Here is a 26,070-nt window from a genome sequence, read left to right as displayed (position 1 = left end):
ATCTCCCAAGCCCCTAGCCTTGCAACTCAGAACTGTACCATCTGTCCTGGTGAGAAACCTGGTAAGTTAATTACCCAGTTCATCCCTCCTTCGATGTGGAGAGGACACACATGAGCCTTTGTAAACTGAGCTGAGATTTCCCAAGCACTGCAACCAGACCACACTGTTTTAGGTAAAATATAAAACAGATTTATTAACTACAGAAAGATAGATTTAAAGTGCTTATAAGTGGTAGGCGCAAAAGGCCAGAGATAGTCACCAAAGAAAATAAAAGGTAAGCATGCAGTCTAATTTTTAAACCTTATTAGACTAGGCCAATTTGGATCAAGCAATTTTGGATCAAGCAATTTTTCTTACCTTACTGGATTTTGTAGATAGGTTACAGTTCTTAATACACAGGCTTCCCCTTTAAGCCTGGGACCAGTCTCCTCAGTTAAAGTCTTTGTTTTCCCAGCATCCTTGTTGCTTCCAGCATAGGTGGGGAAGAAGAAAGGCAAAAGCATGATGCCACTGTCCCCTATTTTATATCCTGAGTCCATGTGCCTGGAAAACACTAGCCCAGATATGTCCTGCTGAGCTTTGCTGAGTAACCTGGTTGAGCAATCCCTCACTGTGTGATGCTTTACTTACAGAATTGTAAATCCCTTGTTTACAACTACCCTGCTTATTGATGATTGCTTAACATCCTATTGAGGTGGATCACCACCCTTGTTGTCAGTGGGGAACTAACAACAGAGACTCTCAAACTTGGAAAATATTTCAGTAACAACCATACTGCAAAATTTCATAACTTCATACACGCTAATGGATATATGTATTTGGACAGATCAATGGGTTTCAGTAGATCATGACTTTTCATATATCATCTTACATGGCATGCTTTGTATGAAATATATCATAATTATATGCTGGGGTGAATATGGGGGTTCCAGGGTGGTGCTCTGAGGTACAGAGTGCCACAACATTCAAGGATTGTATTAGACCTTTTCACCACAGCATTTCAATGGGAACTCATGTTCAGCTAATTATCTACTATGACCCCATAGATTGACAGTCACAGCTTTTCGGGATTAATTGCACCATCCTGTATATATGGACTATATTTTTTTGTTCCTAGACATATTTATATTTGGTTGTATTAAAACTCAACCATCTTACCGGTAATCCAGATAAGTGGTACAAAAGATCTGTCCTTCTCATTATTTAGTATCCCATTAATCACTGTGTCATCTGCAAACTTTCAGCAATGATTTTGATTTTTTTTTTCCAGTAAGATTTTTGAATAGCATTGATTGGACCCACAGCATATCCTGCAAAACCTTGCTAGAAACATCTCCACTTGATGAATCCCCATTAGCCATTATGTGATGAGATCTATTAGTTAGCCAGTTTAAATCAATTTATTACGTGCCATATTGAATTTGCATAGTGCTAATGTTTTAATTAGTACTAAGTCAAACAGCATACAGAAGTCTAAATATATTATCAATCAAGTCTGCAATCTCATCAGAGAATTTTGTGTTGAAACCATGTTGATTGACATTAATTATAATGCCACTATTTATTGATTGAGTCTCCTATCAGTCGTTCCTTATTTTGTCAGGCTAGGTAGCCTATGCTTACCCAGGTTATCCCATCTAACCTTTTCAAATATTATCACAACATTGACTTTTCTCTTGTCCCTTGAATCCTTCCCAGGTTTCCGAGATCACTTGGGTTGCATATTCATTCTGAACTAATTCTTCAGGGTACTTAGGCCCAGATCCTCAAAGGTATTATTTAGGCACCTAACTCCCATTGATTTCAATGGGAGTTGAGGACCCTTACCCCTTGGCTAGTCAGGTCTATGATTGTGTAGTGAGTCTTTCAAAGATTTTTAGTCTCTCTGTATGTATTTAATTTTGCATTTTGTCAGCTAAATTACACATCTCTTACATGGAAATCATTAGCATATAATTTATGCCATGTGCTCACTGGAGTTAGTATTTTGTAAAGGAAATAATCCCTAATATGAATAAAAATTTCAGCTCTACATGAAGTAATAGAAATGCTTTAGATGTTTGTGATACACTGGAAAGCTTAACCTTTAAAAATGTTCTTTTCAGTTTATATGCTTTCAAATGGCTTCTGAATAAGTTTTCTTCAGTTGATTGCTTCTAAGAATTTTGCTGTAACATCCAAATGACATTTTATATCACATATTTGTAATTTTAAGATATGAAAGATATGACAGGAGAAAAGGCAATTGAACTCTATATGAAATCTATAGCCCTTAGGAGAAAATGAACAAGGAATAACAAATTCTTTCATAGTCTGCATTGGTACTATCAGTAGTTATCTAGCACATGGAAAAGAGCATAAATATTCTGCCATCATTCCATGTGGGGAACACTCTTTGACATCAGTGGGGAGTGTTATGTAAAAAACAGTGACTGAATTTGATTCGGGGCCAAATTCATTCCAGGTGTTAATGATATGAATGGAGTTACACCACTGATAAAATTGGCCCATAATAACTAGTTCTCCAGGGTTAAATTCTGCCACCCTTATTTATACAAAATTCCCTTTGGCCAGGTATACACTACAAATTTATGCTAGGATAGCAATGTTTTGTGGTGGGGGAGAGGGAGCTGGTGACATATGTATACAATCAAAAACCTTAGTATAGACACAGTTATATGGACATTAAAGTGCCTCTTTTTGTGGTTGTTTTTTGTATAGCTTATTTTGCTTGCAGAATGAATACAAGAAATATTGGGAAAAGCACTTTTTCGCTGACGTATGCTGCACCTACACTAGGAGGGTTTTGCAAGTATGGCTATCTTGGCAAAACCCTTACATGTAGACCAGGCCATTGGTGTCATTCGATGAGAGTCTTGTTGGATTATGGACTACAAGGGGTATCAGCTTTCTCCTTTGGGATATTGCCTCCTGATCCTGCCTGCCTGGTCAGTTACTGTTTTCTACACCTGCAGCCTGTATGCAAAGGTTTGAAATTAACCCAGCCAGCCTTAAGAGGGCTACTACTCTCTCATCCTTTCCTTTCAATAATGCAGCCACAGACTCTGCTAGAATGTACCAGGTGCTCTTGTAGCAGCAAAGAGAAAATCCATCTTCGATTGTGTGATTGCTTTCCTTGAGGGCTGATTGGACTCTTTGCATCCATGATTATTAATTACTGTCAGGCCAATGTTTTCAATGATTAATTGACCTTGTCTAGTTAAAACAATAAAGGCCATTTAATAAGCACAACATAAATGAAAAGGAGTACTCTTGTCTATATTTCTGAATGATCCTCAGTGATATGACCGACCTAAACCTAGTGGGAAAGCACTGAAGTGCACTAGCAATTTTGGCAGCTATAAAACCAAACAGCTTGTGTTCCTTGTTGCTGAGCACGCTGTATAGGACAATTAATAACTGACTTTAAAGAGGTCCCCCTTCAGTCATGGCAGGCTCCTTGCTTTTTCTCCTAATTAAACTCTGATTCTCCCTGATACGTAAAGGGCCAGATTCTGTCATGCTGGTGCAGGGAGGTATAAATGTCACTTCTCTGTGACAACCGGGTTTCCTGCACCGGGGGAAGGAGGGTGGGACTCAGCTCAAGGGGCAGGTTGCTGCCATTTCCCTTCCTCTAAATTTCTACCAAGGGATTTGGGTCAGATTTACTTTAGGGTCTGGGGGAGATGCACTGAATTGGTGCATCCTCCAACCCCCTCTCCATCCCCAAATCCTTGATAGTGCCGGTCACTTTTTAGACATGATTGGCCTCCTCTCCCCTCTGTGAGGGAGGCTGTGACTATGTTCCAGTGCCACAACCTCCTTCCCTGGTGTCCACCTGCCTTCTCTCTCCATTCCTCCTCCAAAGAAAGACTTTCAACTGTTCGAGCATTGTTTTACTAGTTAAAGGGATGTTTGTGTGTTTCCTGTGGTGTATGACCTCCCTCACCCCTGCCACGCATACATGCCCGCCACATGTACAGCACTTATTTTTCATTGGACCCTCTTTCTGACTCTCTGCTCTGTTTTTTCACAGCCTCTGTATTCATTTTTAATACTTTCTCCTCACTATCCCTTTCTTTACTCTATTTTTCTCTACACCTGACTTTTCTACTTCCTGATTTTTACAGCCTCTCTGAACTGGAATGTAAACTCAGTAATGCTCAAGTCTAGCTTCAAAACCCATGATGCTTGAGGAAGGTTGAAATTGGACAAAGCTAGTTCCCTTATTCCTGGTTCAAATATTATAGCTCTTTCTTGTGGTAATGTCACTCCCATTAAAGGGTTAGAGTTCTTGATTACTGGCGTATGTACCTGCCTCAGCCGTTTGGTTCAGCCTATGCGTTACTTCTTTTCTTCTGTGTGTATAAAATAAAATGTAGTTATCTCCAAAACGTACAGCTAAAAATGAAAAGCTTCTGCAGTATTTTATTATTTCTCAGTACTATACTGTTCTATCTATTTACTTGTATAAGTTGATCCCTCCCTTACAATATAGAAGAGTAAATAAATTGAGTAACCTGTATATAAGTTGACTTACATTTTTCCACCAGTGCTCTCTGTCAGAATGGGTGAATTATTATTTGTTTGTTTATTGTGTTATCAGATCACCTAAGAACTCCAGTCACAGACCAAGACCCCATCCTGCTAGGTGCTGTACATACATAGAACAAAAAGTCCCCATCATCTTTTACAAATATGATTTAGAGATCAGCCCAAATAAATTGAATTCAAACTTCATAGCTGTGGCCTGCCTCTATCAAAGGCCTAAAATGGGAACCCAAATCTGAGCTCTTCTAAACTTTGGTTGTGAAATCCTGATTATATTAAAGTGAAAATTTTACTATTGACTCAAATGGGACCAGAATTTCACCCTAGGTCTTTAATTATGACCCAAAGAACACTCCTAAATATGTCTGACTATCCTTCTTTGAAGAAGAAAATTCTGATGTACACCATTCTCAATCTACCACAGTGACATTGATTTGAACTTAGTTTTTATTTATTTATTTTTGGAAAAAAGAGCCTGTTGGGTAGGGTGACCAGATAGCAACTGTGGAAAAAACAGGACAGGGTAATAGGCGGCTATATAAGAAAAAGTCCCAAAAAATGGGACAGTCCCTTTAAAAACAAGATACCTGGTCACCCTACTGTTGGGGTAACTGAGAACAAGGTCTAGCTTAATCAAGGCCAGTTCAAGATTTCCGTGACTTCAGTGGGAGAAGCACTAGAATTTAGTCTTGACTATAATGTCTGAAAAGAAATCCCAATATCGCTTTCCCCCCTCCTCTTCTTCAGAAGACCAGTAAACATTTGTGAATCACTGAAATCAAGTGCTGAATTACATGATCTTATTTAGTACTTTAACCGGAATTGTAATTGGCATCATTTAATATCTGACAGGGAAAATAACCTGGAGACAATAACACAGAAAAGAGCTCTTATAAAGTATTGTACAGCAGCAATATTTTTAGCTCAACATAAACTTTTGGGGGCAATTGTAATACATTGTAGATGACACTGCATGTCAATAAAATTGACTTAAGCATGTTGACTCAAACCCACAATTAGACCAGAATTGGCATCACTAATGTATGTTAATGATAGGATGGAAACCTAATTTTGCAAAACAATAATGATTTGTAATAGTTTATAAATGAAGCTTTTAAAGTCTTATAATTGGCCTATTAATGTACTCTATCTAATGCCTAAAGCAAGCCAACTTGATCCTTTCCTAAGCAACAGAAATAAAGTTCTAACCATTTTAAATCAAGAGGTTCATCGGAATACATCCTTAGCTGAAACAGGGATTTGAAAAGAACTCGCTGGGGAAGACTGGGACAGATGCACACGAAGTTTGGACAGGAGAGGGGAGGGAAACAGGCAGGCTAATGCCAGAGGAAGCAAGCTGTCCTCAGGAGAAAGGCTATCTGTTTGAGAAGAGAGATCCTGGATCCTACAGACAACCCTGACTCCAACCCAAAGTATGTTCTAGAGTGGTGAAGAAACTGAGGCAGAAAAATGAATGTAGAGTTTATTATTTTTGTACAGAGCTGTATATTTCTGGTATGATTAAAATATTATTGCTCTTTATTTAGAATTCTCTACCAAGTGTTTGTGCGTTATATGTTACACCTACCATGTGGCTCTTTGAAGAGGGAGGCTAGAAGGCTCACCCCTTTTGGTAGGGTTCTGGGAGAAAGTGGGTGTAAGCTATGGGGGTAACCTGGGGATCAGTGCTGGTCTTGGGTCCTAAGGCAGGTGGCCTTCAGTGCCCAGGATCTGTGCCAGAGAGGCCAAGGGAGCAAATAGTACTGCCCCCTGTTGAGACCCAGGGGATCTTAAAGTACACATGGGATCCTGTGGCTGGGTCCCCACACAGCAGTCTGGTGGGCTGCTAGCAGGGACCACTTGACCTAATCTGTGACAGAGGAGTCACTGAATTAAACTTAAAATTAATACTCCAAGCAGTGGGGTCTGATCAGTTTTCAGCTAGATTTTCAGTTTTCAATGACTGGCAAAAATGCGTGTTCGGAAAACTCAAAACTGCATTGTGGAATTTGTGTGGCGGCTGGAGATGTTAGCAGCTGGAAAGGTTCTACCTGGAGCTCTTGGCACATGGGGGGGGAGGTGTGGAGAGTGGCCTAGGGTTGCATGATAAGTAGTTTAGCTGGATGTTTCTTTTAAAATGATCAGCAGTGAAATGGCTAAGAATGTTGACATTTATAATATTGCTATAGCTGGCAGCAAGCGGGTCTTTGATCCAAAGACAATCACAGACCTGGTTAAAGCAGGGGGGCATAGTAAACACCCTACTTTCAGGTTCTGTGGAAGAAACAATTAAGCCCCTGTATCCAGAACTAAACTGAGTTGTTTTGTCTGAGGGATTCTTTGATTGCAAATGCTGGAGCTTGGAGTTTGGTTTTGGCAAGCTGTGTGTCTTTGGATTTGTCTACACTGAAAATGCTACAGTGGCATAGCTTCAGTGCAGACGCTACCTATGCTGATGGGAGAGGTTGTCCCATTGGTGCAGGGAATCTACCTCCACCAGAGACAGTAGCTAGGTTGATGGAAGAATTCTACACTGGGGGTGGGTTGGGGTTAAGCCGGCATAGCTAAGTGTGGATTTTTCACACCCCTGAAAGACATAGCAATGGTGATGTAAGTTGCTAAAGAAGCTGTTGTGAGTGTGACCCTGAAAAGAAGCAGAGAGACACTGCTTCTTGAGCACAGAGCTCACTGGAGATTTCTCAGCAAGGCAACTCCTGCTGCTGTTCGTTTCTGCTGTGTTCCTGGGAACAGGATGTTGTGTACATTCTTTGTAAATAAACAGGACTTCCCAAAGGTTATGTCATCCGTTTCTCCTCCAAACTGAAACACCTCTGCAAAGCCTTGAAAGTTGGCTAATTGCTCAGGCCAAAGGGACAACAATATCATGGTTAGGTTTCAAAGTTCACATGCCATTTGGCTAAAGGGGAAGTTCACACCTCTGTTGTTTGACTTTATACAGATTCCAGCAGGTATCTCTGAATCTGTTTCCACTCAATTCTCATTTGAAATACTTTCTTCAAAAATATTAAGGCTTGGCAATTTATTTAGAAATATTAAGACTTAAAATTTGATGCACAATTCTGTGGCAAATTCCATGGCTGTTGAGGACACCAGGCCCTGGTTCTAGCTATACAATATATGTACCTGTTTGTGCCCATCAGTTAGGGAAGATGGGAAACTAGAATGCTTCTGGAACATGAAAATAAGTTCTTCTGATTTTTATTGTGGTCATCCTCAATGTTGACTACACCAACAGGAGTGTGACATGGATAAATGCCAGCCTTCATAGTGTGGGAGTTACGTTTATGCTTTGAACCAAACACTTTCTCAGGTTCCACACTTGATGAAATAGTTCTGTGTTTCAGATATTTGGTGGTGATAGTGCTCCCAGGTGACATGCTTGTCACGTACTTTTGTCGCACACAATCCTCAGAGTAGCATTCAGTAAAATTGGGAGTGGGGTGTGAGTCAGTTTTACATTTAAGCTTTTCATATGGCCTAGGAAAATGGGAATTGCCTACTGGAAAAGACCGGTCGTCCCTCTGCTCTAATATACTATCGGGACCAATGCCAGGTGTGAAACCCAACAGTTAACCTTCAAATTCAGCTGACTGTGTTGTGGGGTGTTTCCTGAGCCCAGCTAGGGTACTGGATATTTTTGCAGATGGGTATAACTTTCTTCTTCTGGATGGCTGTAGTTCCCCACACTTCTTCCGTATGACAATAATACTAGTACTTTGCACTGATGCTGCATTTTCCATTGAAGGATGTCAAACTGTAATGAGATAATGCCACCTCTCTGGATTTCTGCATCTTATCATAAGCTAACTAGGTAGTGGTCTGCGTGGTGAATCTCCCATGTGAGAAGAACTATGATTACATTGAAATTAGATGGTGCTTCAATTTTACAATTTAAGTTGCCCCCTCCACTCCACCCCCCGCACCCCCCCACACACACTTGGCTTGGCAAAAATTCTATATGCTCACCACCAAGGCGGAGGAGAAAATGTTGAAAAATAGCATTAATTTTTGCTAAACCAGCTGTAAAACGTGAAACGGTCTTAGCAGAAGGGAAATGGAAAAGCTCGTCCAGAGAGCATGAAATACTTGTGTTAGTAGGGAATCACATCATTGTGAAGGAGGGCAGATAACTGATTAGCTTGGAGCCTCTGAAGGACTCCACTGGAATCAACTAACAAGAAAAATGAGAACTTCAGTAGAAAGACGAGTGCTTTCAAGACATGCTTAAAGTCCAGCTGCCACCCCACAGAATACTTTGAAATGAGATTCTGCCTAATGACAATTCCAGTTATGCATTGTACCTTTTCTGCATTTCTGTTTCCTGGTTTTTATTTTTACAGACAAACAGGATCTTTGCTTCTAAGAATTTAAATTCTAATCCAGTCCTCTAGTCACAATTCTTTGGAGTAGATAATATTATAAACTGGAGATTACAGCGCCTGTATCAACATGGGAACATAGGCATTGCCAAGTGGATCAGATCTGTGGTGTATGTAGTCCAGTATCCTGTCTCTGACAGCAGTCGGCACCAGCTGCTTCAGAGGGAAGTGCAAGAAACCCCCACAGGTGTAGACAATAAAAGCTGCCTCCTAACAGCTTGGCTTAAACCCTGAAGTACAAGGTTTTATATCCTTTTCCAGCATAGCAGGCTCCCTGGAGCTGCAGGCACTGGGAACCAGAGCTGCTGAGGATCTGTGTGTTTGGGAGCTGGTATTTCCAGCTCCCTGTCAGCCTACCAGGTGAGCTGCTGAGGACTGAGGCAGGCTAGCTGCTAGGAAACCAGTCTGGTTTCCATCAGAATTTTATCAACATTCCTTCTCCATGAAATATTTAAATGTCACCAATGGCAGGGTGACTAATGGGAATGAGGGTACAGAAGTAGAAATTACCACATCCGAGGTGGAAGCCAAACTCAAACATCTTAATGGGACCAAATGTGGGGATAGGGGGCAGCGGATAATCTCCAGCCTTGAAAATTAAAGGAACAGGCATATGAAATTGCAAGCCCAATAGCAAGGATTTTTAATGAATCCATAAACTTGCGAGGGTCATATCTTCTGACTGGAGAACTGCAAATATAGTACCTATATTTAAAAAAAGGGAAGTGAGGGGCGGGGGAAGGAAGTTATCCTGTTAGTTTGACCTCAATTATATGTAAGGTCTTGGAACAAATTTTGAAAGAGAGAATAGTTCAGGACATAGAGGTAAGGTAAATGGTAATTGGGATAAAATAAAACATGATTTTACAAAAGATCATGCCAGACCAACCTGATTTTTCTTTGGGAAGATAAATAGTTTTCTATACAATGGAAATGCAGTAAATCTAATCTACCTGGACTTCAGTAAGGCATTTGATACAGTTCTACATGGGAAATTATTAGTTAAATTGGAGATTAGTACAAGAACTGAAAGGAACTGGTTAAAGGGGATACTACAATAGGTCATACTAAAAGATAAACTATCAGGCTGGAGGAAGGTTACTAGTGGAGTTCCTCAAGGATCAGTCTTGGGATCAATCTTGTATAACATTTTCATCAATAACCTTGGTACAAAAAGTGTGAATATACTGATAAAATTTGCAGATGACACAAAGTTGGAGGTATTGCCAATACAGAGGAGGACTGGAATATCATACAAGAAAATTTGGACAATCTTGAAAACTGGAGTAATAGAAATGGGATGAAATGTAATAGTGCAAAGTGGAGGTCTTGTACGAACAATAATAGTTTTTGCTATGAGATGCAGACTTATCAGTTGGAAGTGGCAGAGGAGGAGAAAAACCTAGGTGTATTGGTTCATCACAGGATGAATATGAGCTGTCATGTGATGCAGTCATTAAATATGCTAATACAATCCTAGGATACACTCAGGTGAGGTATTTCCAGTAGACAGGAAAGTGTTATTACCATTATACAAGGCACTGGTGAGACCTCATCTGGAATAATGTGTGCATATCTGGTCTCCCATGTTTAAGAAGGATGAACATGAACTGGAAAAGGTGCAGAGAAGGGCTTTAGGATGATCTGAGGAATGGAAAAGCTACCTTATGAGAGGAGACTCAAAGAACTTTGCTTGTTTAGCCTAATCAAAAGAAGGCTGAGGCAAGATGTGATTGCTCTCTATAAATACATCAGAGGGATAAACTCAAGGAAGGGAGAGCACTTATTTAAGTTAAGCACCCATGTTGACACAAGAACAAACAGATATAAACTGGTCATCAACAAGTTTAGGCCTGAAATTAGATGGAGGTTTCTAATCATCAGAATAAAGAAGTTTTGGAACAGCCTTCCCAAGGGGAGCAGTGGGACAAAAAAACCCTAACATGTTTCAAGACATTCCATGGTAGATAGGGCAGAACTTTGAAATGCAAACTTGTATTGTTAGAAATTAGAGGTGATACTAATTGTGTGTGTGTACTCATATCTTGTTAAATGTTCCTATCTGTCACTATAGATGTTGATTCAAAGATCAAAAGGGAATATTAACATCTTTGGTGAAATAGTCATTGTCTATATGTCTCTGTTGTGTTTAGATGTTGCTTGTAATTATTAGAATTGAGAGCACTGGCTGTTGGGAGTCTGAAAGGACAGGAAACAGGAAGGATGAGGGAGGAGTTGAGAGGCTGGGAGGGAGGTACAGAGGGTGCAGCAGCAGCTTGGTAAAGAGGTTTCTACTTTGAAAATAAAGTCCTGTTGAAGCTTATTAGTAAAAAATAAGCCTGCTTGATACAACAGTCTCTTTAAAGTTTTTGTAATAGACTGCCTAACGGATAAATTGCCTTATGTTAATGTGTGTAACTAATTACCGGTAATGCTTAGGAAATAGACCTACTTCAAAGTCTCCATGATTGCCTACTGTTCAGCTAAGTTTCAGAGTAGCAGCCGTGTTAGTCTGTATTCGCAAAAAGAAAAGGAGTACTTGTGGTACCTTAGAGACTAACAAATTTATTTGAGCATAAGCTTTCGTGAGCTACAGCATCCGATGAAGTGAGCTGTAGCTCATGAAAGCTTATAATCAAATAAATTTGTTAGTCTCTAAGGTGCCACAAGTACTCCTTTTCTTTTTGTTCAGCTAAGGACTCCAACCTGTAAAAGAAGGCCTGAAACTATTGTGACAAAGTTCCGAGCCTGTATTGGTGGGTCCCGTGCTTCTGGGCAGATTCAGTGGCCTCAGAAACTTGATAAGGCCCCAGTGTGACCTCCCTTTCATAGTGTAGTGGCAAGAGTCACAGCCTATTGAGTTACTTTCATCACTAGCCAGTATGGGAGATGGGAAGGGAGAATACTCCACAGTCTCTCTTGCTCCCACTCCAACAAAACAGCAGCAGTGCTGTAAAATTGGGACTTGCCTCTGAAACTTATTGGTTTTGGGAGGGACAAACTGGAATTGAGCAGAGAGGTGATAAGAAACCTGCACCAACTTTCTGTGGAAGGTCTCCTGGGAAGAAAAAGGAACAGCTAGGGAGGTGGTGGCATAGGAACTGCACATGCTCCAGCAGGCTGAAAGAAGCCTGAGCATGTAGCCCCAGATGGGTGGTGCTGGTACAGAAAATTAGTCCCAGCCCAAAGGGAATGAGGGCTGTGATCTGTGACTGAGGGAGAATATTGTGGTGTGAGGTTGATGTGAAGTACCAATGGTGTCCCACATGGTTGGGTGGCATGGAACTGTTCATTCTTGCGGCTGCTATAGAGAGCAAGGAGATCAGGACTGGCTAACCCACAACTGAGGAGCTGACTTGGGGACTAGACTCAGGTCGCGGGGGTTGGGGCAGGGGAGGAGCTCAGACCTAGCATGGAAGTCTGGGTCAAACACAGAGACCCAAAATCAGCACTCTGAGCTCATAGGGTAGGAGGTTGGGGTGGTTGGGACTCTGAATCAGTCTGATCCTGATTGAAGTGATTGATACTGATAGAACTGTGTGTGTGGACTGATAATGGTGTTGGTGTGATTCCTGGGTAAATTACTGCCTCCTCAAATGCAGTCAGCAGGGTCTCAACCTCAACGTGAGGATTGGGAGTCTGGACCCCACTACTAGCAAGCGGAGCCCCCTCTTGACAGCACAATGCATGTTGGGAATATAATTATTATTTGTATTGTTGTAACATCATACAGACCCAATTGGGAGCAAAGCCCCATTGTGCCACATGCTATAAAATATTAGGAAGATGTACCCCAAAGAGTCTGAGGTCTAATTTGAGACAAGATGGGCAAAGCTTGGGAGGAAGGAATACAATGTTCGTGGAGGGGTAGTTGGTATATGTTAATTTCACTGGCTTTATCTGCTACATTCTTTTGTTATGTTCTGCTTTTTAAAATAAAATTGGGTGGGGGAGTACAAGGGGAAGGTGGGAAGGGATGAATTATCAATACAATGCTTTCAAAGGCACTGGTTACTCTTCAACTGACAAATGCCACTTCATGCAGAGAAGCTGCTGGGGAAAGTAGGGGATCAGACTGCGAAGAAAGGAGTGGAGCCTGTCTGAAATGTCATCTTAGATTGTAGACGTATTTCATGTACCTAAGTTATGCATTGCTTTATGAACAATAAAACAACATGCAGGCTGAGGTGCTGAAAGAAAATGGCTAAAAGTTGATGGGAGGACTGTGTGAAGTAGATACAGTATTTTGGAAACAGAGGCTAGCCACAGAAAAAGAGAACCATAGAAAATGAAAGGAAACAAGAAAATGAATCAAAAAAAGAAAAGGAGTACTTGTGGCACCTTAGAGACTAAAAAATTTATTAGAGCATAAGCTTTCGTGAGCTACAGCTCACTTCATCGGATGCATTTAGTGGAAAATACAGAGGAGAGATTGATATACACACACAGAGAACATGAAACAATGGGTTTTATCATACACACTGTAAGGAGAGTGATCACTTAAGATAAGCCATCACCAGCAGCAGGGTGGGGGGAAAAGGAGGAAAACCTTTCATGGTGACAAGCAAGGTAGGCTATTTCCAGCAGTTAACAAGAATATCTGAGGAACAGTGGGGGGTGGGGTGGGGGGGAGAAATACCATGGGGAAATAGTTTTACTTTGTGTAATGACTCATCCATTCCCAGTCTCTATTCAAGCCTAAGTTAATTGGATCCAGTTTGCAAATTAATTCCAATTCAGCAGTCTCTCGTTGGAGTCTGTTTTTGAAGCTTTTTTTTTTTTGAAGGATAGCCACTTTCAGGTCTGTAATCGAGTGACCAGAGAGATTGAAGTGTTCTCCAACTGGTTTTTGAATGTTATAATTCTTGACGTCTGATTTGTGTCCATTCATTCTTTTATGTAGAGACTGTCCAGTTTGACCAATGTACATGGCAAAGGGGCATTGCTGGCACATGATGGCATATATCACATTGGTAGATGCGCAGACATCATACCAAAAGGACTGAAGGTAAAAAATCCATTACAATCTACATACCACACAGACTATGCTGACAGCTTGTGCCACACACTCTCAAAGAAACTGCGGAAACACCTGATCAACATCCTCTACAGCAAACAGGGAAAGATTAAGAATGAGCTCTCAAAACTGGATCCTCTCATAAAGAACCAACCTTCCACACAAACTTACTTGTGGCTGGACTTTACAAAAACTAGACAAGCCATTTACAACACACACTTTGCTTCTCTACAAAAGAAAAAGGACACTAAGCTATCTAAACTACTACATGCCACAAGGGGCCATAACAGTGGTTCCCGTAACCCACCCAGCAATATTGTTAATCTATCCAACTATACTCTTAGCCCAGCAGAAGAATCTGTCCTATCTTGGGGCCTCTCCTTTTGCCCCTCCACCCCCACGAACATGATACAGATCCTATTTTCGATGTCTCCGACTCAAGGAATATTTCCAACACACCTCTGACCAACATATTAACCCACAGAGACCTTCCTACCAACACTACAAAAAGAAGGATTCTGGGTGGACTCCTCCTGAAGGTCGAAACAGCAGCCTGGACTTCTACATAGAGTGCTTCCGCCGACGTCCACAAGCTGAAATTGTGGAAAAGCAGCACCACTTGCCCCATAACCTCAGCCATGCAGAACACAATGCCATCCACAGCCTCAGAAACAACTCTGACATCATAATCAAAAAGGCTGACAAAGGAGGTGCTGTCGTCATCATGAATAGGTTGGAGTATGAACAAGAGGCTACTAGGCAACTCTCCAACACCACTTTCTACAAGCCATTACCCTCTGATCCCACTGAGAGTTACCAAAAGAAACTACAGCGTTTGCTCAAGAAACTCCCTGAAAAAGCACAAGAACAAATCCGCGCAGACACACCCCTAGAACCCCGACCTGGGGTATTCTATCTGCTACCCAAGATCCATAAACCTGGAAATCCTGGACGCCCCATCATCTCAGGCATTGGCACTCTGACAGCAGGATTGTCTGGTTATGTAGACTCCCTCCTCAGGGCCTACGTTACCAGCACTCCCAGCTTTCTTCGAGACACCACTGACTTCCTGAGGAAACTACAATCCATTGGTGATCTTCCTAAAAACACCATCCTAGCCACTATGGATGTAGAAGCCCTCTACACCAACATTCCACACAAAGATGGACTACAAGCCGTCAGGAACAGTATCCCTGCTAATGTCACAGCAAACCTGGTGGCTGAACTTTGTGATTTTGTCCTCACCATAACTATCTCACATTTGGGGACAATGTATACCTTCAAATCAGCGGCACTGCGATGGGTACCCGCATGGCTCCACAGTATGCCAACATTTTTATGGCTGACTTAGAACAACGCTTCCTCAGCTCTCGTCTCCTAATCCCCTACTCTACTTGCGCTACATTGATGACATCTTCATCATCTGGACCCATGGAAAAGAAGCTCTTGAGGAATTCCACCATGATTTCAACAATTTCCATCCCACCATCAACCTCAGCCTGGACCAGTCCACACAAGAGATCCACTTCCTGGACACTACGGTGCTAATAAGCGATGGTCACATAAACACCACCCTATATCGGAAACCTACTGACCGCTATTCCTACCTACATGCCTCTAGCTTTCATCCAGATCATACCACACGATCCATTGTCTACAGCCAAGCTCTACGATATAACCACATTTGCTCCAACCCCTCAGAAGGAGACAAACACCTACAAGATCTCTATCATGCATTCCTACAACTACAATACCCACCTGCTGAAGTGAAGAAACAGACTGACAGAGCCAGAAGAGTACCCAGAAGTCACCTACTACAGGACAGGCCCAACAAAGAAAATAACAGAACGCCACTAGCCATCACCTTCAGCCCCCAACTAAAACCTCTCCAACGCATCATCAAGGATCTACAACCTATCCTGAAGGACGACCCATCACTCTCACAGATCTTGGGAGACAGGCCAGTCCTTGCTTACAGACAGCCCCCCAATCTGAAGCAAATACTCACCAGCAACCACACACCACACAACAGAACCACTAACCCAGGAACCTATCCTTGCAACAAAGCCCGTTGCCAACTCTGTCCACATATCTATTCAGGGGATACCATCATAGGGCCTAATCACATCAGCCACACTATCAGAGGCTCGTTCACCTGCGCATCTACCAATGTGATATATGCCATCATGTGCCAGCAATGTCCCTCTGCCATGTACATTGGTCAAACTGGACAGTCTCTACGTAAAAGAATGAATGGACACAAATCAGACGTCAAGAATTATAACATTCAAAAACCAGTTGGAGAACACTTCAATCTCTCTTGTCACTCGATTACAGACCTGAAAGTGGCTATCCTTCAACAAAAAAGCTTCAGAAACAGACTCCAACGAGAGACTGCTGAATTGGAATTAATTTGCAAACTGGATCCAATTAACTTAGGCTTAGAATCATAGAATCATAGAATATCAGGGTTGGAAGGGACCCCAGAAGGTCATCTAGTCCAACCCCCTGCTCAAAGCAGGACCAAGTCCCAGTTAAATCATCCCAGCCAGGGCTTTGTCAAGCCTGACCTTAAAAACCTCTAAGGAAGGAGATTCTACCACCTCCCTAGGTAACGCATTCCAGTGTTTCACCACCCTCTTAGTGAAAAAGTTTTTCCTAATATCCAATCTAAACCTCCCCCATTGCAACTTGAGACCATTACTCCTCGTTCTGTCATCTGCTACCATTGAGAACAGTCTAGAGCCATCCTCTTTGAAACCCCCTTTCAGGTAGTTGAAAGCAGCTATCAAATCCCCCCTCATTCTTCTCTTCTGCAGACTAAACAATCCCAGCTCCCTCAGCCTCTCCTCATAAGTCATGTGCTCTAGACCCCTAATCATTTTCGTTGCCCTTCGTTGTACTCTTTCCAATTTATCCACATCCTTCCTGTAGTGTGGGGCCCAAAACTGGACACAGTACTCCAGATGAGGCCTCACCAGTGTCGAATAGAGGGGAACGATCACGTCCCTCGATCTGCTCGCTATGCCCCTACTTATACATCCCAAAATGCCATTGGCCTTCTTGGCAACAAGGGCACACTGCTGACTCATATCCAGCTTCTCGTCCACTGTCACCCCTAGGTCCTTTTCCGCAGAACTGCTGCCGAGCCATTCGGTCCCTAGTCTGTAGCAGTGCATTGGATTCTTCCATCCTAAGTGCAGGACCCTGCACTTATCCTTATTGAACCTCATTAGATTTCTTTTGGCCCAATCCTCCAATTTGTCTAGGTCCTTCTGTATCCTATCCCTCCCCTCCAGCGTATCTACCACTCCTCCCAGTTTAGTATCATCCGCAAATTTGCTGAGAGTGCAATCCACACCATCCTCCAGATCATTTATGAAGATATTGAACAAAACGGGCCCCAGGACCGACCCCTGGGGCACTCCACTTGACACCGGCTGCCAACTAGACATGGAGCCATTGATCACTACCCGTTGAGCCCGACAATCTAGCCAGCTTTCTACCCACCTTATAGTGCATTCATCCAGCCCATACTTCCTTAACTTGCTGACAAGAATGCTGTGGGAGACCGTGTCAAAAGCTTTGCTAAAGTCAAGAAACAATACATCCACTGCTTTCCCTTCATCCACAGAACCAGTAATCTCATCATAAAAGGCGATTAGATTAGTCAGGCATGACCTTCCCTTGGTGAATCCATGCTGACTGTTCCTGATCACTTTCCTCTCCTCTAAGTGCTTCAGGATTGATTCTTTGAGGACCTGCTCCATGATTTTTCCAGGGACTGAGGTGAGGCTGACTGGCCTGTAGTTCCCAGGATCCTCCTTCTTCCCTTTTTTAAAGATGGGCACTACATTAGCCTTTTTCCAGTCATCCGGGACTTCCCCCGTTCGCCACGAGTTTTCAAAGATAATGGCCAAGGGCTCTGCAATCACAGCCGCCAATTCCTTCAGCACTCTCGGATGCAATTCGTCCGGCCCCATGGACTTGTGCACGTCCAGCTTTTCTAAATAGTCCCTAACCACCTCTATCTCTACAGAGGGCTGGCCATCTCTTCCCCATTTTGTGTTGCCCAGCACAGCAGTCTGGGAGCTGACCTTGTTAGTGAAAACAGAGGCAAAAAAAGCATTGAGTACATTAGCTTTTTCCACATCCTCTGTCACTAGCTTGCCTCCCTCATTCAGTAAGGGGCCCACACTTTCCTTGGCTTGAATAGAGATGGGGAATGGATGAGTCATTACACAAAGTAAAACTATTTCCCCATGTTATTTCTCCTCCCCACCCCACCCCCCACTGTTCCTCAGATATTCTTGTTAACTGCTGGAAATAGCCTACCTTGCTTGTCACCATGAAAGGTTTTCCTCCTTTTCCCCCCACCCCGCTGCTGGTGATGGCTTATCTTAAGTGATCACTCTCCTTACAGTGTGTATGATAAACCCATTGTTTCATGTTTTCTGCGTGTGTATATCAATCTCCCCTCTGTATTTTCCACCAAATGCATCCGATGAAGTGAGCTGTAGCTCATGAAAGCTTATGCTCTAATAAATTTTTTAGTCTCTAAGGTGCCACAAGTACTCCTTTTCTTTTTGCGAATACTGACTAACACGGCTGCTACTCTGAAAAGAAAATGAATATAGCAGTGTTCCCTAGTGACATAGTATCTGCCTGATGTGCATTCTAGGGGCTAGTATTTACTAAAATACCTGGATTACTCATGTGGTTTCATATTGCAAAACATATTTTCACCCTGAGTAATGAGGAGCAGCTGGATGTTTTGAACAGATATGAGTGATTGCTGCTGATACCTAATTCTAATGAAGCTATATGTTTCCATATGGAGAGAGAAGGTATGCACAAACTGTTTAAGTTACACCTTGGTGCCAAGGGAGATATTAAGATTATTTAGAGTTAAATGTCATGTTGCTTAAGTTTTGAGCATGATAAAGGACTAATACAGAGCTTAGAGGCTACACCCTTTTATGCTAACCCATTTCTGCAGTGTGAGATGAACTCTGGTCAGCCAGGGATGGCACAGTAATTCCCTGGGGAGCAAAAAAGAGCTGGGGAAACAGATGATAGAGTACTTTTAACAGGTGGCAATTGCTGCTCCTATAAGAGAGATGCTCAATCCTAGAAATCTATTGATATCATTAGCACAGAAAACCAAGAATAAATGGTGGCCATAGTTAGTGTCAGATTCATCAGCATAATAGTGGTATGTGTAAAGGATTCATAGACGGATAGTATTGTACAGTCTGTCACAGTTGCGGGCAACTGCATTTCCCCTTCTGTGGTCCTTCAAGGGTACTATAGGCTTCAGGCTCCTCTCTTGGGTGGACACCCACATCTATCTCCCTGCTGACCAGGGTTTTTCCAGGCTGCACAATTCACAGTTTACAATATCACCAGCAAGCCAGACTGCCTAAACAGGAAAGCATCAGTGCTGTTCTTTCTCTTTGAAGGCTATGAACTGCTGTAATTGCAGCAATCACAATGTGCTTTTACCATACAGCTTTTCTAAGCACGCATATTTATTCTTAAGGTGGAAACTTTACAGAGAAAATATGTGGGTTTTGTTGCTGTTGTTTGTTTTTTTTAAAGTTCCTGTACACATGTTAAAAGCTTAGCAGAGGTCACCCATTAGATGGGGTCTCAATAGGCTAAAGGTCCTTCCAACCCTTCCCAATAAGAACTGAAGCCCTCCTTGGACAGAAGGTCCTGTCCATTTGCTGGATCAGAAAGAAAGCCCTCAGTTTAAACTCAGGCTATTTATCCAAAAGTCCTTTCTTTGATTATTGGTCTCTCAAGAATCCAGTTTGAACCAGTAAATATAAGCCCTTCCAGGTGGTGGGATCTCTGTAGAGGTATTATAACCTGAACGAATTTGCCTAATCTCCGGTCAGTGTTCTTAGTTCCTGGAGGAGCTGTGGTCAACGTCCCCTATGGAATTACATACAATCCCCAATCCACAATGATACATAAACTGAATACAGTAAGATCTCCCAGAGATGTTGCAGGAAATTGCCATCTCTCTCACTCAGTCATTCCTCTGAGCAATGTAATGGAGTGAAATGGTCACAGAAACAATGATATTTTACAAAAATAATAGAAAATATTTGTGGAAAGAGAATTTTGAATTCTTAAATGCAAGTATATACACTAGAAACATAATTAGAAGAGTTACGCTCAACCATCAAGGAACCAAATACTGTAATCTAGCCTTGGTTTCTATAAAGACCTGATCTACAGTGCAAAGCATGTAGCAGTTTATCAGTATTGGTTTGGGGGGATGTTTTTTTCCTTGTTTTACCAATATAGTCATACCAGTACAAACTCTAGAGTGGACACAGTTATACTAGTATAAGGGTGCCTTATAACAGTATAGCTTATTTTGCTTCTCAAACTGTAATAAGCTACATTAGTATATCTGTTTCCACAGTCGGGGTAGGGGTGGAGGTGGGGATGTATGCTATATATATGCTATATTGGCATAGTTAAAGCAACCAAACTTTCCAGTGCAAACAAGCCATAAGAGTGAAATGGACAAAAATAGGAAATTACCAAGCACAGTAATCTAGCATTATTAGTAACTATTAATGTCTAAAATTTTAGGTCCTTTTCAGATTAATAGTCTCTCCAGAGGATAAATTCTGATGCTTTTAAAGATCCCAGTGGGCTTATCTCTTTGATATAGTTGGTCTATCTTGGTATTGTATTGTTTGCAAAACATTTGTTTGCTCCAGCTTTGTAACAACCTCTTTTTTATCTTAGTCCATCCTTTTTTGTGCATTGTAGTTTTTCTTCTCTCTTTATCTTTTGATCTGTTTTCTGTGAACTCTCTTCATTCGGTTCTATTTTTATAGTGGTATATGTTTTTTTTTGTGTCTACCTCTATCTCCTCTCGTTTACATCCCATTTCCTTCTGATTCCTGGTGGTCTGCACGATATGAATGCATAGGAGTGCATCAGGCCTGGATTGTGCTCTCCAGACCAGATTTATTTCTGAATTTGCCAGCAGCATGTAGTTACGGGTATGCTTTGTTTATTCCTTAATGCAGCTGATGGCTCTTGCTGCTTTGGTTTAGAGAGACAGGAGAAAATGAGGCTTTGGGTGAATACTGCATTTCACCCTGAATAAAGCAGCCCTCATATACCTCGTTTGCAAAAAATTCAAAATAATGGAAATACTGTTTGCATAATTGCATGCGCAGAGCATCTGAGCTAGTTCAAGGGTTTGGCACCAAAAAGCAAAGAATAAAGCACCCTCTTCCTTTAGCCATCATTTACAAAAGATGATTTTTCTCATAGTCTCTTCCCTAGTCATTTTCAAAATGTACTTGACCCATAAAGCATACAGATAAAATGCCCTACCTGTATACATAAAACATCACCTTAATTAATAAGTTCTAGTAAAATAATTCTGGGGAAAATAAGCATGTTAAATAACTTCAGCACAAGCAAACCAAGCTTTTTCAGAAGTAAAAGTCTGCCTTACAATGGCACTAGTAACACTTTTGTCACATATTTGTTTGACTCTCTGTAAGATTGGATTAAATATCTGCTCAGAAATAATTAAAATGAGACAATGAGATGAAGTACAAAATTGTACTGAGTCATTTTTTGTCTCCCAAACAAAGTCTTTATTTCTTTCTTGCACATATTCTTTAGGTGTATTTACTCTGTGATCAGCCCCCAATGAGCCCCTAAAAACATAAATGCAGAAGTCCCAGGCCAGACTGAGCACTTAACGTATTCTGTAGTGGTGAACCCATGGAATAGCATGAGATGCCTGCCTCCAAACAACCGGTGTATGCTAAAGTTTTTGATGTCGGTCACTTTAGAACTCCTGAAAGCTGCTGCTTCTACTTTCTCTGCTGCTTCTGTATGCTCTTAAAGTGATAGGTTATTTGGGGAGAGACTCTCAATCTTGTGCTAACATGAAGAGAATCTATTTTAATGTTCAAATGCTGGAATTATATATTCAGTGACTCAGCACAGTTCCCTAGATTGTCAAAGCAACTCTCAAGGTTTTAGTGATAAGACTCCCATTAAAGTCAAGGAGACACGTTCAGCTAAAATGCTATGCAACGCCTTTAAAAATTGACCCCAATAATTTCTTTTATGGCATCAAAGCTCTAAAGGGAATATTTCAAAAAAGAAAATAGGTTTGCAGCAAGAACCTACACAGTAGTAGCGTCCTGAAGAATACAGTACAATTCACAAAGTGAAACACACATATACACACTCTTGAGTGGAATTTTGTTTTGCATGGTCTTTTGCAGCAAGATGCAAAATGCTGCCAATTGATCTGCATTGGAGTAAGGGAGAAGGATTTTTACTCTGAGATTCTCTAAGACGAGGATAAAAGACTGAAAACAATATATGTGGGCCTTGATTATTAGATACAGTGCTGTAAATTGACAAATTATTAATGTTATTTTTTCATTTTTGACTAAGAGTTACACAGCTACTGTGTATCAGAAACTTACCTTAAATGGAATGCTCACAGGCAGTGACTGCATAATCAGGCCCATAATTTTTTCCAGAATAAAATGTTAGGGTTATGTAAACTGGACCATATATATATGATTTCCTCTCTTTAACAACACTGAGTACTGTACGCCTGCTTTTCTTTCTGCAGGGTTATTAAACCACAATGAGAGCTAAATGCTACCCAGAGAATTGCACTGTAGTTCTCAGGACAACATTAGTGCTCTCAGATTCCTCAAAGAATCATGATTTAAAGGGGAAAGAGTCACTTAGGTCAATGATATAACATCTCTAAATAATATTCAATGAAAAATTTAGATCAGACATTTTTAGCACAGCAAATACAAATGTCATCACAAGGAGCAGCTTGAGCTTCAGAATCAGTGTAGCTATGTATTCAGTGGGGAATTACTGTAGCTGCCATTAAAAAAAAATTCAGCTTTTGTTAATCAATAACACTTAGCTACTACAGTTTCCTTTATAAGTAAACAGGGGAAACAGTGGAGTCTCCATATACTATTGTGTGATGAATGTTGGCTGAAGTTGTCATCTTAATTTCAGCACTGAACAGAGAAAGCCAAGACACCTGGCCTCATTCAAGTAATAAGAGAATGGGTGTGTATTGTTCTGGTAAAGATTAGAGATGATTTCAGGATGCAGAAGGTGAATTTTCAGGTTCTGAGCACCCCTTAAATCTGTGAACATTTAGACCTATGGATTTGGTTTTGGCCCATTTGTGGAAAAGAGATGTGAATTTAATCTGAGGCTGGTATTATCCTGGGGTTTGGGCATTAGGCTGTTCTTTGTCTGATGGCTCCAGTCAAATTCTTATGCAATAACCCATTTGTCTGCAGGATTTTGTGGAAAGGGGATTCCAGCATTTACTACAAGACATATAACTGTTATAGCCTGGTAGTTAGGGTACTCACCTACAATGTGGGGGAGATACGTTCAAATCCCTGGTCTGCTTAATTCAGAGCAGGGATTTGAACTTGGGGCTCCCAAATAGTGCCCTAACCACTGGTCTATTGGCTGTTTTGAGATAAGTCTCTCTCAGGGCTGGCCCACAACATCTTGGCACCTGTTGCGGGGAGCTCAAATAGCGCCCCCAAGCCCCTCGCTTAGGCCAAAACTTCGGAAAGTTCTCAATTCTGCCTTCTTCCTGTTCTACTCCTCTCATGGTACTGCTCTGCTACCTACCCCAATAAAGGAGAACTAACAAATTAAAATGCCTTATTCAAAAATTTTAAGTAACACTTAACTTTAAAACGCCTGAACAGCAAATGTAACTTTTCTTGTCTGCATAGTAAACACTGGCATTTTTATCTGTTTGAATAATCAAAGTGGTGCTTTCCGTGCCTTCTTGGTTGCAAAGATTTGAACTGCTTCCTGCTGAAGGTCCACAGTCTGGGCCAGCTCATGGTCTGTTGAGATGGTTGCAAGGCCGACCAGCCTCTCCTGTGTTGTTGTGGAGCGTAGATGTGTTTTTATTAACTTCAACTTGGAGAAGCTGCATTCTCCACTGGCAACTGTTACAGGAAGTGTTAGAAGTATGCGCAGAGGAACAAAGCATTTGGAAAGAGGGTGGTCATCTTATTTGTGCACATATATTCCAGAAAAAAAATAAATTTGGAGTTGATCCACTGAAATGTATCTTGAGAGGGCTTTCAGTTCATCACCTAAATCACTCACATCAATATCACACATGTCATCATGTGTCAACACTGTCTCTAGTGCCCTGCATTGCTGGTATAGGTCTTCTTCAGGTATAGTGAGGAGTTTTGGAATATCATACAACATCCCAAATATACTGCTGTGTTCCTTGAGCTGTATGAAATGTTCTTCAACTGACTGTATTGCACAATCTAGCACCTGGTTAAAGAATTCAATTTTGAATTGTTGTTTGGGGTCTCTTATGGGATTATCCCGTGCCTCGTAATCAAAATGTCATCTTCTTTGGTGACTCTTGTATTCTTGAATGGGTGGGAAAATAGCTTCAGTGTGAAGTTCCTCTGCCAACTTCTGTGCACTCTTCAGAACATTTTGAACTCCCTCATCTGACCAGTAAGACTGTAGGTTTGACTTTGCTTTGTCCAGTTGTTCCATTGCTCCAGATATATAAAGGTCAATACCTTTGTGTCTCTTGCTTACAACATTTATCTCAAACAGTATGTCATGCCACAACACTAAGCCATACAGAAATTTGAAGTTATGTATGTTTCTGGTGATTCCATTTCCTTCTGCCACTGTTCTCCCACGAACAGTTCCTGTCATAGCATTATTCTCCATAATGGCAACTATGGCATCATCTCTCTTCCCAGTGTGGTGTTTGATAGGCTTTATCACTTCCACTCCACTTTCCCTCAATGGTTTCAGTGTCGGAGAGGATGTTCCCAGATGTTGCTTCAAAATTTGCCATCGAGGAGTTGATGCAGAGAAAAATACATAGATGCTTTGAATTACATAAAAAAATTCAGCAGTCTCACTAGAAGCTGATGCTGAATACCAAGTTCAATGAATGAGAACTGCATGGGTCAAAAAAAAGCTTGAGGGTTTACTCTCAGATCCGTGTCTGCACTCCTCTGTTCTTTCCTCTCATGTTGGCACCATTATCGTAGCCCTGACCTCTCATGTCAGCTATCGCAATTCCCGTAACTTCCAGCTTTTTAGGAAGCACATGTGTCATACCAGCTCCTGTAGTATCATTAATGTCATTAATGTCATTAATAAATTCTAGAAAATGCCCTCTGACAGTCACCATTGCAGGGACATTTTCACTAGGTTCTGTTGTTGTTACAAAATGTGCCATTAAAGTCATTTGTTCAGTATGGCTGTTGTCAGAGGTGCAGTCCAGAATAACAGAGTAATATCTCACTGATTTCAGATCTGCCACAATCTTCTGTTTGACTTTTGTTGCCAGTAACTGTATGATCTCATTTTGAATTGTTTTTCCAAGGTAGTGGTGTGTGTACATTTCTTGGGTGGTGACTCTTCTTAGATGCTCCTGGAGTACAGCATCAAACTCAGCCATCAGCTCCACAATTTTAAGGAAGTTTCCATTGTTTGGCACATACAGATGATCTGAAGTGCCATGCAGTGCAGGTTTTGGGTAGCAAGCATTCTCACAATGGCAATGAGCCTTTTCAGAACATTTTGCCAGTAAAGAGACTGTGATGCAATCTTCTCTTGATGCTGATCATCTATGGTGGCCTTTAACCTTAGTCTCATCTCAAGCTCTTTCCACCTATGGAATGCTCTCTGGTGATTTGCTGCCTTCTCACGGCATGCCTGATTTCTAGCCAGATTTTTCCAGTTCTTTGTTCCTGTAGAACCCAATGTGGCTGGAACATTAGATTGGAAGAGTTTGCAACAAAACCAGTATGCAGCATACTGGGTTTTTGAGTACATAAGCCATGGCCTCTCCACTTTGTCACCATTGGGGATTTCATGCCAGTAATGTGTTGGATGGAAACTTCTATTTTCATTGTCTTTGGGGAACATGAAGTTTTTCATTTGCTGTGGCCCATGTGGTACAAGGAAGTCCCTCAGGCTACTGCTCAAGTGGGTTCACAGTCCTGTATCATCTAGACTTAAGGAACTAAACTCAGCAAC

This window comes from Dermochelys coriacea, chromosome 11, assembly GCF_009764565.3.
Source record: "Dermochelys coriacea isolate rDerCor1 chromosome 11, rDerCor1.pri.v4, whole genome shotgun sequence".
In the NCBI taxonomy this organism is placed as follows: Eukaryota; Metazoa; Chordata; order Testudines; family Dermochelyidae; genus Dermochelys; species Dermochelys coriacea.
The sequence above is the reverse complement of the archived record's forward strand: the minus strand, read 5'-3'. Positions refer to the sequence as shown.